Genomic DNA, 18,088 nt, shown 5'->3' on the forward strand with positions numbered 1-18,088 from the left:
CCAATCTATGGTTGACTGCTAGATTCCTCTACAACGCGGCTCTCCTTGTTTGAATGACTGCTTTGACCACTTTGCGGCACCATATGGGCTTTACAATCGCAACTCTCTTGTCAGCTAACAGTTTTATTGCTGACCTTGCTAGATTTGATGGCAGCTGGATTTTTCCTCTTAGCCCAACGACTGTTGTCCTCGACAGTTGGTTTTTGTTGCCCCATACATCGTTGACACTGACTCAACAATGGTTACATGCAGCTTCTTTGACAGCCCTCTCCTTCCTCACATACACAACTTGTTAGAGTTGGCTTGCCCTACAACTGCCAACTACTATTTTGGTTGTTGGCTTGACTAGCGTCCCATTCAACCTCTACCTCTTCTACTACCAATTCAACCTCTATGATTACCACATCCCTTGTGGTCTCAAATCACACCATTCTTTGTGGTGCCTAATAGATCTGCCAGCAAATATTCACCCTTTCAGTCTGAGGAGTTATTATAGAATTCATCTTATCAGATACTTTGTTTTGGGTTGAGTGTTTTCTACTTCATTTATTCATGCTTGGATGATTTTGTCTAGTAATTAGCTAATTATCTGGCCTTTGAGTTCAATTGTTTTGCAACCAAATCTGAAACCCTAAAGTTGATATCCTTTGACTCCATGCCCAATGGATTTTTGCTCAGTCCAACCACTCCATTAAAACCTTTACCCTACCTAAGATCTGGAGACTGATCTGAGCAAACAACTAGTTGTTGAAGTGACATTGGACAACTGAGTTCTAGAGAGAGCACTCTCTAGGTTGGAAGGGCCAGCTTCCGACCTCCAAGACTAGTTCAAGGGTTGCCTCAGCATTTGCCTTTATACAGCGGGGTAAATTCTGAGTGATAACAGATCCCAAGCATTCACCTGAAAATAGTTTATTTGGGGGGTTGAGTGACTTGCTATTCATGCATGTGGAGGGTTGACTTGCACATCTTCTCATGGGGTTTAGTTGTCCACATATCTCTTGTCTAGTTTGATTAAACAACTTTTATAAAGGGGCACATTTGAGGATGCAATTATTACTACTATTTGTTTCTACTATTTGGTATATTTGACTTAGTTTACATCACACCAAGGAGGCCATGCTCACAAATGCAAAAACAAAGATCCATAGTAGTGGAAAAACAAAAACAAAAACAAGAAACTAACCCTCTATCACAAAATATAACTCACCCTTTATGTCAGCCTCTACCTTTGTTATAGTGCCCCACATCTTTCTCACACAAGATATTAAGTCGTTTCATCAGTGCACCTCCACCTTCTTTAACCTACATTGCATTCAATTTAAACAAATGAGAAAATTATGAAGTAAGAGTTAAATTAAGACAATTAACAAAATTATATACTAATAAATAAGTAAATTACTTAATACATACCTCCATTACCTTTGTCCAATACACTTTTGAAACTAAACCAAGAGCATAGGTTGTAATGACTTGTTTAACTACAACCCCTTCGCCCCCAAACCAAAAAAAAAATATATATATATATATAGAAGAAAAAAAATAAAGAAAAAAATATATCAAACAACAAATTAGCATGGCCATGCTCACAAATGTGAAAGTAAAAAAAAGCACAAGTAGAAAAAAAAAAATCACAACAACAAAACCAAAATAAATAAATAAAATAAAAAAAACAACAACAACAAAACTAATAAAATAAAACAAGAAAATAGAAACAACAAATGGACACACCAATCTCCAACCCCAAAATGCGTCGATGGCCAACCAAGGCCAACCAAGGACACCCTGCACACCAAAAATATGAATAATATTAAATATACACAAAATGATCAGAGTAACATAAAAATATCTAATGAAAAATCTTAATTAGAGACCAACGATATTATGAGTAACCTTATGCACTAGAATTCAAACTTAATACATTAAGAGGAAGGAAAATTTTTGTATTTGAAATGAAAAGGATTTCATCACAAATCATACACAAATTTTGTACCAAGAAATAAATCACCTCTACCTTTGTCTTACCTTTACACTTTACTACAATCTCTCTCTCATAAAGATATTTTAGTAGTTTCATAAGTGATTATTCACATTCCATTATTTGCATTGCATTGAACTCAAAATACTAAATACACACAAAATGTTGTGAGATATTATGAATAATTTCATGCACTAAAATGTACATCTTATGTAAAGACAAAATCATAAACTGTAAATAGATAAGGAGGGATGATCATATATTGGTAAATAGTGTATCATATATGAATATGTGCGTCAAAAAAAACTCACATGTACCTTTGCACTCTACACACAAATGGAGCCATACATATCAACTCAATCTTCGAGTTCACCCACTATGCTTGTGTAACCACGAGTTGTTAGGACCTACCTTAAGTTCCCACACAATGTACCAGACAGACATTTAGATATATTATGAGAAATCATAAACCAAAACTAAATGTCTTGTGAGTAATATTACACAAAAGTACATCTTATATATTTCAAGAATTTAGTTAGTTATTCTCCATATTACATTATTACATTACCCGCATTACAATGTGGTCAATGATTACATAGATGAAAAAAATGTAAGATGCCTTGAATTTAAATACACACAAATGGAACCATACATATCACCTCAATCTTTGCCTTCATCCTTCATTCTTGTATAAACATAGTTGTTAGGACATACCTTAATTTCCTACACAATGTACCAAACAGAAACTTAGATATATTATGTCAAATCATAAACCAAAACAAAATGTCTCATGAGTAATATCATGCAAAAGTGCATCTTATGTAATGTCCAAAAATCATAATTACAAAAGAAGGGGGAAGGGGAACGGGAAGATATCCATGTCAAAACCAAAAGATAACGCACTTTTTACCCTTGCTCTCCTACACATTAGCAAGTCTCTCCCATTCAAAAAAAATTATGTAATTTTCCCAATACTCCACACCTTACTTTGCCCACATTTGCAGACCACACACTATATATTTAAATCTAAAATGAAATAATATGCATCTATTTAAACATGAGTCTTACAACAAAATATAACTCACCCTCTATCTTTGCTTATACCTTTGCTATGGTAAGTCACATCTCTCTCATGGAAAGAAAATGGTACTTTCATCTGTTTCCTTTCACCTTTCTTAATCTGCACTGCATCTACATTTCAATAAACACATGTTACAATGATAAAGCAACAAATGAAATAAATAAAAGTGGACATAGAACCATATAATTATGTAGTAACAAACAAGAACCCCCTGTTTCCCTTCACCTTTCTTAATCTGCACTGCATCTACATTTCAATAAACACATGTTATAATGATGAAGCAACAAATGAATTAAATAAAAGTGGACATAGCACCATATAATTATGTAGTAATAAACAAGTAAAGCCCCTCATATATACCTATGTATTTTTCTCAATACACCACCACCTCCCTTTACCTACATTTGAATACCACCCACTATATAAATAAATCTCAAATAATATAATATGCATCTATTTAAACATGAGCCTGGCAAAAAAATATAGCTCACCCTTTATCTTTGCTATACCTTTGTTATTGTGTCTCACATCTCTCTTATGCAAAAAAATAGTAATTTCACCAGTGTTCCTTCACCTTTCTTAATCTGCACTCCATCTACAAATCAGCAAGCACACATGATATAATGATGAAGCAACAAATGAATTAAATAAAAATGGACGCAGAACCATATAATTATGTAGTAACAAAAACATAAAGCCCCCCTACATACCTTGTTTGTCTTTATGCATAAAGAAGCAAAGTCCTCATACATACCTATTTCGCCTCTGCCCGTTATACTTGTGGACTCTAGATAATCCCTAAATCCACACTACTGAACCCAAAAAAAACGTGAACTAAAAAAAAATAGATTAAAAAACACACAAGATAAAAATGCCAAACAATAAATTAGCATGGCCATGCTCACAAAAACAAAGATACAACAACCACAACATGGAAAAAACAAAATAAAACAAGAAAAGGAAAAATATAACAAACAATATAAAAAAACAAAAATAACAAAAGACAAAAATACAAAAATAACAAGAATAAAAATAAAAAGACAAATAAGAAATAGACTCTGCACTATAACTGCAAAAAGCATCAATGGCCATTCAAGGGCAACCTGCACGTCAACAAAATAAATAAGTATTAGATAGAGATTAGAAAATATTCTGAGAAGTATTAAATAAATATCAAATATTGTGAGAAATATGAAGCAGAGATCAAAATATCTTAGTGATTCTCCACATTACATTACCTGCATTACAATGACGTCGATAATTAGATAGATGACAAAAAATGTAAGATGCCTTGCATTTAAATACACACAAATGGAGCCATACATATCACCTCAATATTCGAGTTTACCGACTATGCTTGTGTAACCACGGGTTGTTACGACCTGCCTTAAGTTCCCACACAATGTACCAAACAGACACTTAGATATATTATGAGAAATCATAAACCAAAACTAAATGTCTTATGAGTAATATTACACAAAAGTACATCTTATATATTTCAAGAATTTAGTTAGTTATTCCCCATATTACATTATTACATTACCCGCATTACAATGTGGTCAAAGATTACATAGATGAAAAATAATGTAAGATGCCTTGAACTTAAATACACACAAATGGAACCATACATATCACCTCAATCTTTGCCTTCATCCATCATGCTTGTATAAACATAGTTGTTAGGACCTACCTTAATTTCCTACACAATGTACCAAACAGAAACTTAGATATATTATATCAAATCATAAACCAAAACAAAATGTCTCATGAGTAATATTATGCAAAAGTGCATCTTATGTAATGACCAAAAATCGTAATTCCAGAAGAAGGGGGAATGGGAACGGGAACGGGAAGATATCCATGTCAAAACCAAAAGATAACACACTTTTTGCCCTTGTTCTACACATTAGCAAGTCTCTCCCATACAAAAACAATTATGTAGCTTTCTCAATACTCCACCACCGTACTTTGCCCACATTTGCATACCACACACTATCTAAAATGAAATAATATGCATCTATTTAAAAATGACTCTTGCAACAAAATATAACTCACCCTCTATCTTTGCTTATACCTTTGCTATGGTGCCTCACATCTCTCTCACGCAAAGAAAATAGTACTTTCATCTGTTTCCCATCACCTTTCTTAATCTGCACTGCATCTACATTCAATAAACACATGTTACAATGATGAAGCAACAAATGAATTAAATAAAAGTGGACATAGAACCATATAATTATGTAGTAACAGACAAGTAAACCCCCTGTTTCCCTTCACCTTTCTTAATCTGCACTGCATCTACATTTCAATAAACACATGTTATAATGATGAAGCAACAAATGAATTAAATAAAAGTGGACATAGAGCCATATAATTATGTAGTAATAAACAAGTAAAGCCCCTCATATATACCTGTGTATTTTTCTCAATACTCCACCACCTTCCTTTACCTACATTTGCATACCACACACTATATAAATAAATCTCAAATTCCTTTACCTACATTTGCATACCGCACACTATATAAATAAATCTCAAATAATATAATATGCATCTAGTTAAACATGAGTCATAAATCTCAAATAATATAATATGCATCTAGTTAAACATGACGCCTGGCAAAAAAATATAACTCGCCCTTTATCTTTGCTTATACCTTTGTTATTGTGCCTCACATCTCTCTTATGCAAAAAAATAGTAATTTCACCAGAGTTCCTTCACCTTTCTTAATCTGCACTACATCTACAAATCAGCAAGCACACATGATATAAAGATGAAGCAACAAATGAATTAAATAAAAATGGACGTAGAACCATATAATTATGTAGTAACAAAAACATAAAGCCCCCCTACATACCTTGTTTGTCTTTATGCATAAAGAAGCAAATTCCTCATACATACCTATTTCGCCTTTGCCCGTTATACTTGTGGGATCTAGATAATCCCTAAATCCAGACTATTGAACCCAAAAGAAAATGTGAACCAGAAAAAAATAGGTAAAAAAATCACACAAGATAAAAATGCCAAACAATAAATTAGCATGGCCATGCTCACAAAAACAAAGGTACAACAGCCACAACATGGAAAAAACAAAATAAAACAAGAATATGAAAAATATAAAAAGACAAAAATACAAAAATAACAAGAATAAAAATGAAAAGACAAATAAGAAATAGACTCTGCACTATAACTGCAAAAAGCATCAATGGCCAACCAAGGGCACCCTGCATGTCAACAAAATAAATAAATATTAGATAGAGATTAGAAAATATTCTGAGAAGTATTAAATAAATATCAAATATTGTGAGAAATATGAAGCAGAGATCAAAATATCTTAGTGATTCTCCACATTACATTACCTGCATTACAATGACGTCGATAATTAGATAGATGACAAAAAATGTAAGATGCCTTCGAGTTCACCCACTATGCTTGGGTAACCACGGGTTGTTACAACCTGCCTTAAGTTCCCACACAATGTACCAAACAGACACTTAGATATATTATGAGAAATCATAAACCAAAACTAAATGTTTTATGAGTAATATTACACAAAAGTACATCTTATATATTTCAAGAATTTAGTTAGTTATTCTCCATATTACATTACCCGCATTACAATGTGGTCAATCATTACACAAATGAAAAATAATGTAAGATGCCTTGAATTTTCTCAATACTCCACCACCTTACTTTGTCCACATTTGCATACCACACACTATATATTTAAATCTAAAATGAAATAATATGCATCTATTTAAAAATGAGTCTTGCAACAAAATATAACTCACTCTCTATTTTTGATTATACCTTTACTATGGTGCCTCACATCTTTCTCACGCAAAGAAAATAGTACATTCATCTGTTTCCCTTCACCTTTCTTAATCTGCACTGCATCTACATTCAATAAACACATGTTACAATGATGAAGCAACAAATGAATTAAATAAAAGTGGACATAGAACCATCTAATTATGTAGTAACAAACAAGTAAACCCCCTGTTTCCCTTCACCTTTATTAATCTGCACTGCATCTACATTTCAATAAACACGTGTTATAATGATGAAGCAACAAATGAATTAAATAAAAGTGGACATAGAGCCATATAATTATGTAGTAATAAACAAGTAAAGCCCCTCATATATACCTATGTATTTTTCTCAATACTCCACCACCTTCCTTTACCTACATTTGCATACCACACACTATATAAACAAATCTCAAATTTCTCTAACTACATTTGCATACCGCACACTATATAAATAAATCTCAAATAATATAATATGCATCTATTTAAACATGAGTCATAAATCTCAACTAATATAATATGCATCAAGTTAAACATGAGCCTGGCAAAAAAATATAACTCGCCCTTTATCTTTGCTTATACCTTTGTTATTGTGCCTCACATCTCTCTTATGCAAAAAAATAGTAATTCCACCAGTGTTCCTTCACCTTTCTTAATCTGCACTCCATCTACAAATCAGCAAGCACACATGATATAATGATGAACCACCAAATGAATTAAATAAAAATCGACGTAGAACCATATAATTATGTAGTAACAAAAACATAAAGCCCCCCTACATACCTTGTTTGTCTTTATGCATAAAGAAGCAAATTCCTCATACATACCTATTTCGCCTTCACCCGTTATACTTGTGGACTCTAGATAATCCCTAAATCCACACTATTGAACCCAAAAGAAAATGTGAACCAGAAAAAAATAGGTAAAAAATCACACAAGATAAAAATGCCAAACAATAATTTAGCATGGCCATGCTCACAAAAACAAAGATGCAACAGCCACAACATGGAAAAAACAAAATAAAACAAGAAAAGGAAAAATATAAAATAACAAAAGACAAAAATACAAGAATAACAAGAATAAAAATAAAAAGACAAATAAGAAATAGACTCTGCACTATAACTGTAAAAAGCATCAATGGCCAACCAAGGGCACCCTGCACGTCAACAAAATAAATAAGTATTAGATAGAGATTAGAAAATATTCTAAGAAGTATTAAATAAATATCAAATATTCTGAGAAATATGAAGCAGAGATCAAAATATCTTAGTGATTCTCCACATTACATTACCTGCATTACAATGACGTCAATAATTAGATAGATGACAAAAAATGTAAGATGCCTTGAATTTAAATACACACAAATGGAGCCATACATATCACCTCAATCTTCGAGTTCACCCATTATGCTTGTGTAACCACGGGTTGTTACAACCTGCCTTAAGTTCCCACACAATGTACCAAACAGACACTTAGATATATTATGAGAAATCATAAACCAAAACTAAATGTCTTATGAGTAATATTACACAAAAGTACATGCTATATATTTCAAGAATTTAGTTAGTTATTCTCCATATTACATTATTACATTACCTGCATTACAATGTGGTCAATGATTACACAGATGAAAAATAATGTAAGATGCCTTGAATTTAAACACACAAATGGAACCATACATATCACCTCAATCTTTGCCTTCATCCATCATGCTTGTATAAACATAGTTGTTAGGACATACCTTAATTTCCTACACAATGTACCAAACAGAAACTTAGATATATTATGTCAAATCATAAACCAAAAAAAATGTCTCATGAGTAATAACATGCAAAAGTGCATCTTATGTAATAAACAAAAATCGTAATTCCAAGACAAGGGGGAAGGGGAACAGGAGCAGGAAGATATCCTTGTCAAAACCAAAAGATAACGCACTTTTTTCCCTTGTTCTCCTACACATTAGCAAGTCTCTCCCATACAAAAACAATTATGTAGTTTTCACAATACTCCACCACCTTACTTTGCCCACATTTGCATACCACACACTATATATTTATATCTAAAATGAAATAATATGTATCTATTTAAACATGAGTCTTGCAACAAAATATAACTCACCCTCTATCTTTGCTTATACCTTTGCTATGGTGCCTCACATCTCTCTCACGCAAAGAAAATAGTACCTTCATCTATTTCCCTTCACCTTTCTTAATCTGCACTGCATCTACATTTCAATAAACACATGTTACAATGATGAAGCAACAAATGAATTAAATAAAAGTGGACATAGAACCATATAATTATGTAGTAACAAACAACTAAACCGCCTGTTTCCCTTCACCTTTCTTAATCTGCACTGCATCTACATTTCAATAAACACGTGTTATAATGATGAAGCAACAAATGAATTAAATAAAAGTGGACATAGAACCATATAATTATGTAGTAATAAACAAGTAAAACTCCTCATATATACCAGTGTATTTTTCTCAATACTCCACCACCTTCTTTTACCTACGTTTGCATACCACACACCATATAAATAAATCTCAAATAATATAATATGCACTTATTTAAACATGAGTCATAAATCTCAAATAATATAATATGCATCTATTTAAACATGAGCCTGGCAAAAAAAATAGCTTACCCTTTATCTTTGCTTATACCTTTGTTATTGTGCCTCACATCTCTCTTATGCAAAAAAAATATTAATTTCACCGATGTTCTTTCACCTTTCTTAATCTGCACTGCATCTACAAATCAGCAAGCACACATAATATAATGATGAAGCAACAAATGAATTAAATAAAAATGGACGTAGAACCATATAATTATGTAGTAACAAAAACATAAAGCCCCCTACATACCTTGTCTATCTTTATGCATAAAGAAGCAAATTCCTCATACATACCTATTTCGCCTTTGCCCGTTATACTTGTGGACTTTAGATAATCCCTAAATCCACACTATTGAACCCAAAAGAAAATGTGAATCAAAAAAAAAAAAAAAAACACAAGATAAAAATGCGAAACAATAAATTAGCATGGCCATGCTCACAAACACAAAGATGCAACATCCACAACATGGAAAAAAACAAAATAAAACAATAATAGAAAAATATAACAAACAATATAAAAAAACAAAAATAACAAAAGACAAAAATACAAAAACAATAAGAATAAAAATAAAAAGACAAATAAGAAATAGACTCTGCACTATAACTGCAAAAAGCATTAATGGCCAACCCAGGGCACCCTGCACGTCAACAAAATAAATAAGTATTAAATAGAGATTAGAAAATATTCTGAAAAGTATTAAATAAATATCAAATATTGTGAGAAATATGAAGCAGAGATCAAAATATCTTAGTGATTCTCCACATTACATTACCTGCATTACAATGACATCAATAATTAGATAGATGACAAAAAATGTAAGATGCCTTGCATTTAAATACACACAAATGGAGCCATACATATCACCTGAATCTTCGAGTCCACACACTATGCTTGTGTAACCACGGGTTGTTACAACCTGCCTTAAGTTCCCACACAATGTACCAAACAGACACTTAGAAATATTATGAGAAATCATAAACCAAAACTAAATGTCTTATGAGTAATATTACACAAAAGTACATCTTATATATTTCAAGAATTTAGTTAGTTATTCTCCATATTACATTATTACATTACCCACATTACAATGTGGTCAATAATTACATAGATGAAAAATAATGTAAGATGCCTTGAATTTAAATACACACAAATGGAACCATACATATCACCTTAATATTTGCCTTCATCCATCATGCTTGTATAAACATAGTTTTTAGGACCTACCTTAATTTCCTACACAATGTACCAAACAGAAACTTAGATATATTATCATTATTATGTCAAATCATAAACCAAAAAAAAATGTTTCATGAGTAATATTATGCAAAAGTGCATCTAATGTAATGAACAAAAACCGTAATTCCAAAAGAAGGGGGAACGGGAACGGGAATAGGAAGATATCCATGTCAAAACCAAAAGATAACGCACTTTTTTCCCTTGTTCTCCTACACATTAGCAAGTCTCTCCCATACAAAAACAATTATGTAGTTTTCTCAATACTCCACCACCTTACTTTGCCCACATTTGCATACCACACACTATATATTTAAATCTAAAATGAAATAATATGCATCTATTTAAACATGAGTCTTGCAACAAAATATAACTCACCCTCTATCTTTGCTCATACCTTTGCTATGGTGCCTCACATCTCTCTCACGCAAAGAAAATAGTACTTTTATCTGTTTCCCTTCACCTTTCTTAATCTGCACTGCATCTACATATCAATAAACACATGTTACAATGATGAAGCAACAAATGAATTAAATAAAAGTGGACATAGAACCATATAATTATATAGTAACAAACAAGTAAACCCCCTGTTTCCCTTCACCTTTCTTAATCTGCACTACATCTACATTTCAATAAACACATGTTATAATGATGAAGCAACAAATGAATTAAATAAAAGTGGAGATAGAACCATATAATTATGTAGTAATACACAAGTAAAGCCCCTCATATATACCTGTGTATTTTTCTCAATACTCCACCACCTTCCTTTACCTACATTTGCATACCATACACTATATAAATAAATCTCAAATTCCTTTACCTACATTTGCATACCACACTATATAAATAAATCTCAAATAATATAGTATGCATCTATTTAAACATGAGTCATAAATCTCAAATAATATAATATAACATGAGCCAGGCAAAAAAATATAGCTCACCCTTTATCTTTGCTATACCTTTGTTATTGTGCCTCACATCTCTCTTATGCAAAAAAATAGTAATTTCACGTTCCTTCACCTTTCTTAATATACATTGCTTCTACAAATCAGCAAGCACACACAATATAATGATGAAGCGACAAATGAATTAAATAAAAATGGACGTAGAACCATATAATTATGTAGTAACAAAAACATAAAGCCCCCCTACATACCTTGTTTGTCTTTATGCATAAAGAAGCAAATTCCTCATACATACCTATTTCGCCTTTGCCTGTTATACTTGTGGACTCTAGATAATCCCTAAATCCACACTATTGAACCCAAAAGAAAATGTGAACCAAAAAAAAAGATAAAAAAACACACAAGATAAAAATGCCAAACAATAATTTAGCATGGCCATGCTCACAAAAACAAAAATACAACAGCCACAACATGGAAAAAAACAAAATAGAACAAGAACAGGAAAAATATAACAAACAATATAAAAAAAAAAACAAAAATAACAAAAGACAAAAATACAAAAATAACAAGAATAAAAATAAAAAGATAAATAAGAAATACACTCTGCACTATAACCGCAAAAGGCATCAATGGCCAACCAAGGGCACCCTGCACGTCAACAAAATAAATAAGTATTGAATAGAGATTAGAAAATATTCTGAGAAGTATTAAATATATATCAAATATTGTGAGAAATATGAAGCGGAGATCAAAATATCTTAATGATTCTCCACATTACATTACCTGCATTACAATGACGTCGATAATTAGATAGATGACAAAAAATGTAAGATGCCTTGCATTTAAATACACACAAATGGAACCATACATATCACCTCAATCTTCGAGTTTACCGACTAGGCTTGTGTAATCACGGGTTGTTACAACCTGCCTTAAGTTCCCACACAATGTACCAAACAGACACTTAGATATATTATGAGAAATCATAAACCAAAACTAAATGTCTTAGGAGTAATATTACACAAAAGTACATGCTATATATTTCAAGAATTTAGTTAGTTATTCTCCATGTTACATTATTACATTACCCGCATTGCAATGTGGTCAATGGTTACATAGATGAAAAATAATGTAAGAAATGGAACCATACATATCACCTCAATCTTTGCCTTCATCCATCATGCTTGTATAAACATAGTTGTTAGGACCTACCTTAATTTCCTACACAAAGTACCAAACAGAAACTTAGATATACTATGTCAAATCATAAACCAAAACAAAATGTCTCATGAGTAATATTATGCAAAAGTGCATCTTATGTAATGACCAAAAATCATAATTCCAAAAGAAGGGGGAACAGGAACGGGAACGTGAAGATATCCATGTCAAAACCAAAAGATAACGCACTTTTTTCCCTTGTTCTCCTACACATTAGCAAGTCTCTCCCATACAAAAACAATTATGTAGTTTTCTCAATACTCCACCACCTTACTTTGCCCAAATTTGCATACCACACACTATATATTTAAATCTAAAATGAAATAATATGCATCTATTTAAACATGAGTCTTGCAACAAAATATAACTCACCCTCTATCTTTGCTTATACCTTGCTATGGTGCCTCACATCCCTCTCACGCAAAGAAAATAGTACTTTCATCTGTTTCCCTTCGCCTTTCGTAATCTGCACTGCATCTACATTTCAATAAACACATGTTACAATGATGAAGCAACAAATGAATTAAATAAAAGTGGACATAGAACCATATAATTATGTAGTAACAAACAAGTAAACCCCCTGTTTCCCTTCACCTTTCTTAATCTGCACCGCATCTACATTTCAATAAACACATGTTATAATAATGAAGCAAGAAATGAATTAAATAAAAGTGGACATAGAACCATATAATTATGTAGTAATAAACAAGTAAATCCCCTCATATGTACCTGTGTATTTTTCTCAATACTCCACCACCTTCCTTTACCTACATTTGCATACCACACACTACAAATAAATCTCAAATTCCTTTACCTACATTTGCATGCCACACACTATATAAATAAATCTCAAATAATATAATATGCATCTATTTAAACATGAGTCATAAATCTGAAATAATATAATATGCATCTATTTAAACATGAGCCTGGCAAAAAAATATAACTCACCCTCTATCTTTGATTATACCTTTCTTATTGTGCCTCACATCTCTCCTATGCAAACTATTTAAATATGAGCCTAGCAAAAAAATATAACTCACCCTCTATCTTTGCTTATACCTTTGTTATTGTGCCTCACATCTCTCTTATGCAAAAAAATAGTAATTTCACCAGTGTTCCTTCACCTTTCTTAATCAAATCAAGTGGCACGCATGATATAATGATGAAGCAACAAATGAATTAAATAAAAATGGACGTAGAACCATACAATTACGTAGTAACAAAAATATAAAGCCCCCTACATACCTTGTTTGTCTTTATGCATAAAGAAGCAAATTCCTCATACATACATATTTCTCCTTTGCCCGTTATACTTGTGGACTCTAGATAATCCCTAAATCCACACTATTGAACCCAAAAGAAAATGTGAACCAAAAAAAAAGATAAAAAAACACACAAGATAAAAATGCCAAACAATAAATTAGCATGGCCATGCTCACAAAAACAAAGATACAACAGCCACAACATGGAAAAAACAAAATAAAACAAAAATAGGAAAAATATAACAAAAAATATAAAATAAACAAAAATAACGAAAGACAAAAATACAAAAATAACAAGAATAAAAATAAAAAGACAAATAAGAAATAGACTCTGCACTATAACTGCAAAAAGCATCAATGGCCAACCAAGGGCACCCTGCACGTCAACAAAATAAATAAGTATTAAATAGAGATTAGAAAATACTCTGAGAAGTAGCAAATAAATATCAAATATTGTGAGAAATATGAAGCGAAGATCAAAATATCTTAGTGATTCTCCACATTACATTACCTGCATGACAATGATGTCGATAATTAGATAGATGACAAAAAATGTAAGATGTCTTGCATTGAAATACACACAAATGGTGCCATACATATCACCTCAATCTTCGAGTTCACCCACTATGCTTGTGTAACTACAAGTTGTTACGACCTGCCTTAAGTTCCCACACAATGTACCAAACAGACACTTAGATATATTATGAGAAATCATAAACCAAAACTAAATGTCTTGTGAGTAATACTACACAAAATTACATCTTATATATTTCAAGAATTTAGTTAGTTATTCTCCATATTACATTATTACATTACCCGCATTACAATGTGGTCAATGATTACATAGATGACAAATAATGTAAGATGCCTTGAATTTAAATACACACAAATCAAACCAGACATATCACCTCAATCTTTGCCTTCATCCATCATGCTTGTATAAACGTAGTTGTTAGGACCTACCTTAATTTCCTACACAATGTACCAAACAAAAACTTAGATATATTATGTCAAATCATAAACCAAAACAAAATGTCTCATGAGTAATATTATGCAAAAGTGCATCTTATGTAATGACCAAAAATCGTAATTCCAAAAGAAGGGGAAAGGGGAACGGGAAGGGGAAGATATCTATGTCAAAACCAAAAGATAACGCACTTTTTGCCCTTGTTCTCCTACACATTAGCAAGTCTCTCCCATACAAAAACAATTATGTAGTTTTCTCAATACTCCACCACCTTACTTTGCCCACATTTGCATACCACACACCATATATTTAAATTTGAAATGAAATAATATGCATCTACTTAAACATATTATGAGTAATATTAAATACACACAATATTCAAAGAAATACAGATGATATAATGATGAAAGAACAAACGAGCCTAATAAAAATGGACATAGAATCATATAATTATGTTGTAACAAACAAGTAAAGCCCCCCATACATACCTGCATAGTTTTCTCAATACTCCACGATCGTCCTTTACCCACATTTGTATACTACACATTATATAAATAAATCTCAAATAATATAATATGCATCTATTTAAACATGAGTCTTGCAACAAAATATAACTCACCCTCTATCTGTGCTTATACCTTTGCTATGGCACCTCACATCTCTCTTACGCAAAGAAAATAGTAATTTTAGCAAGGTTCCTTCACCTTTCATAATTTGCACTTAATCTGCACTACATCTACATTTCAACAAACACACATGATATAATGATGAAGCAAAAGATGAGTTAAATAAAAATGGGCGTAGAACCATGTAACTATGTAGTAACAAACAAGTAAATTTTTCCATACATACCTTGTTTGTCTTTATGCATAAGAAGCAAATTCCCCAAACATACCTCTTTTGCCTTTGCCCATTACACCTTTGGACTCTGGACCATTCCTAAATTGACACTATTTAACCCAAAAGAAAATGTGAACCAAAAAAATTAGATAAAAAAACACACAAGATAAAAGTGTCAAACCATAAATTAGCATGGCCATGCTCACAAAAACAAAGATATAATAGCCACAATGTGAAAAAGAAAAAAAAAAAATAATATATATATATATATATATATATATATATAACCAAAAATACAAAAATCAAAATTTTAAAAATAACAAAAGAATAAAAATAAAAAAACAAACTCTACACTATAATTGCAAAAAGCGTCCATGGCCAACCAACGACACCCTGCATATCAACAAAATAAATAAGTATTAAATAGAGATTAGAAAATCTACTCAAAAATATTAATTAAATATCAAATATTGTGAGAAATACAAAATGAGATCAAAATATCTGATGAGAAATCTCAATGCAAACTGAAAATCTTATGAGTAATCTCCTCACTAGAAAATACATCTTATGCAAACACCAAAAATCATAAACACTAAATAAGTCAAGAGGGAAGAGATCTAGATTATTTGCAATATAAAAGATTACATAGCAAAACATACCTGGATTTGCATCAAAAGAAAATTGACCTGAAGCTTTGCTTCTGCACTCCAATGGCTTCATGAAAATATTTTAGTAGTTTCATCATGAATCCTTCACATTCTTTTACCTACATTTCATCGCACTCAATAATGAAACAAATAATTAATAATGTAAGATGGCTCAAACTTAAATAAAAGCACAAATGGGACCATCCATAAATATCGCTACAACATAGGTTTCCATACCAAAGAATACATGGGTTTTACACCAAATAGGAACCAACAATAGCAAAAAATCAACAAAACTAACAAAAAGAAAACAAGATAAACAACCAATAGAAACACTAATTTGCAACCCCAAAATGCGTCGAGGGCCAACCAAGAACACCCTACACACCAAAAAAAATATTATGAGTAATATTAAATAAGACGATGCTATAATAAAAACACATGATATAATGATGAAGCAAGAAACACAAGTGATATAATGCAACAAATGAGTTAAATAAAAATGGACATAGAACCATATAATTATGTAGTTACAAAAAAATAAAACTCTCATACATACGTTGTTTGTCTTTATTCATAATGAAGCAAATTCCCCATACATACCTCTTTCGCCTTTGGACATTACAATTGTGCACTCTAGATCATCCCCAAATCCACACTATTGAACCCAAAAGAAAATGTGAACCAAAAAAATTAGATAAAAAACACAAGATAAAAATGTCAAACAATAAATTAGCATGGCCATGCTCGCAGAAACAAAGATACAACATAAACAACATGGAAAAAACAATATAAAACAAAAAAAGAAAAAATATAACCAACAATATAAAAATACAAAAATAACAAAATACAAAATACAAAAATAACAAAAGAATAAAAATAAAAATAAAAACAAATAAGAAAGACTCTACACTATAACTGCAAAAAGCATCCATGGCCAACCAAGGGCACCCTGCACATCAACAAAATAAATAAGTATTAAATAGGGATTAGAAAATATTGTGAGAAATATTAAATAAATATCAAATATTGTGAGAAATATGAAACGTATATCAAAACATTGTATGAGAAATCTTAATGCAAACTGAAAATCTTACGAGTAATCTCATTCACTAGAAAATACATCGTATGCAAACACCAAAAAGCATAAACACTAAATAAGGAGGGAAGAGATCTAGAGTATTTGCAATATAAAAAATTACATAGCAAAACATACCTGGATTTTGCATCAAAAGAAAACTGACCTAAAGCTTTGCCTCTGCACTCTACTACAACGTTTGTCTCATGAAAATATTTTAGTAGTTTCATCGTGAATCTTTCACATTCATTTACCTACATCGCACTGCACTCAATAATGAAACAAATGATTAACAAAGTAAGATGACTCAAATTTAAACAAAAGCACATATAGGACCATACATAAACACCACTGCAAAATAGATTTTCGTACCAAAGCATGCATGGGTTTTATACCAAATAGACACCAACAATAGCAAAAATAAAACAAGAGAAACCATT

The 18,088-nt window shown here is 31.6% G+C and overlaps 1 long non-coding RNA gene across 3 annotated transcripts in view; it reads right to left on the reverse strand.

Moving 5' to 3' along the window:
* The window catches only part of LOC149183841 (uncharacterized), a 34,100-nt gene extending 32,534 nt beyond the window's left edge, over positions 1–1,566 (reverse strand). For all 3 annotated transcript variants that reach the window (XR_016257212.1, XR_016257211.1, XR_016257213.1), the window contains exons 1-2: positions 1,414–1,566; positions 1,211–1,305 (exon numbers count right to left, since the gene is read on the reverse strand). This is a non-coding gene — a long non-coding RNA (uncharacterized LOC149183841). The remainder of the gene's footprint in view (positions 1–1,210; positions 1,306–1,413) is intronic.
* Between the last annotated feature and the right edge of the window lie 16,522 nt (positions 1,567–18,088).

Source organism: Pinus tabuliformis, chromosome 3_2 (genome assembly GCF_031772625.1).
Source record: "Pinus tabuliformis cultivar Carrire ecotype Pingquan chromosome 3_2, CPIR1, whole genome shotgun sequence".
Lineage (NCBI taxonomy): Eukaryota > Viridiplantae > Streptophyta > Pinopsida > Pinales > Pinaceae > Pinus > Pinus tabuliformis.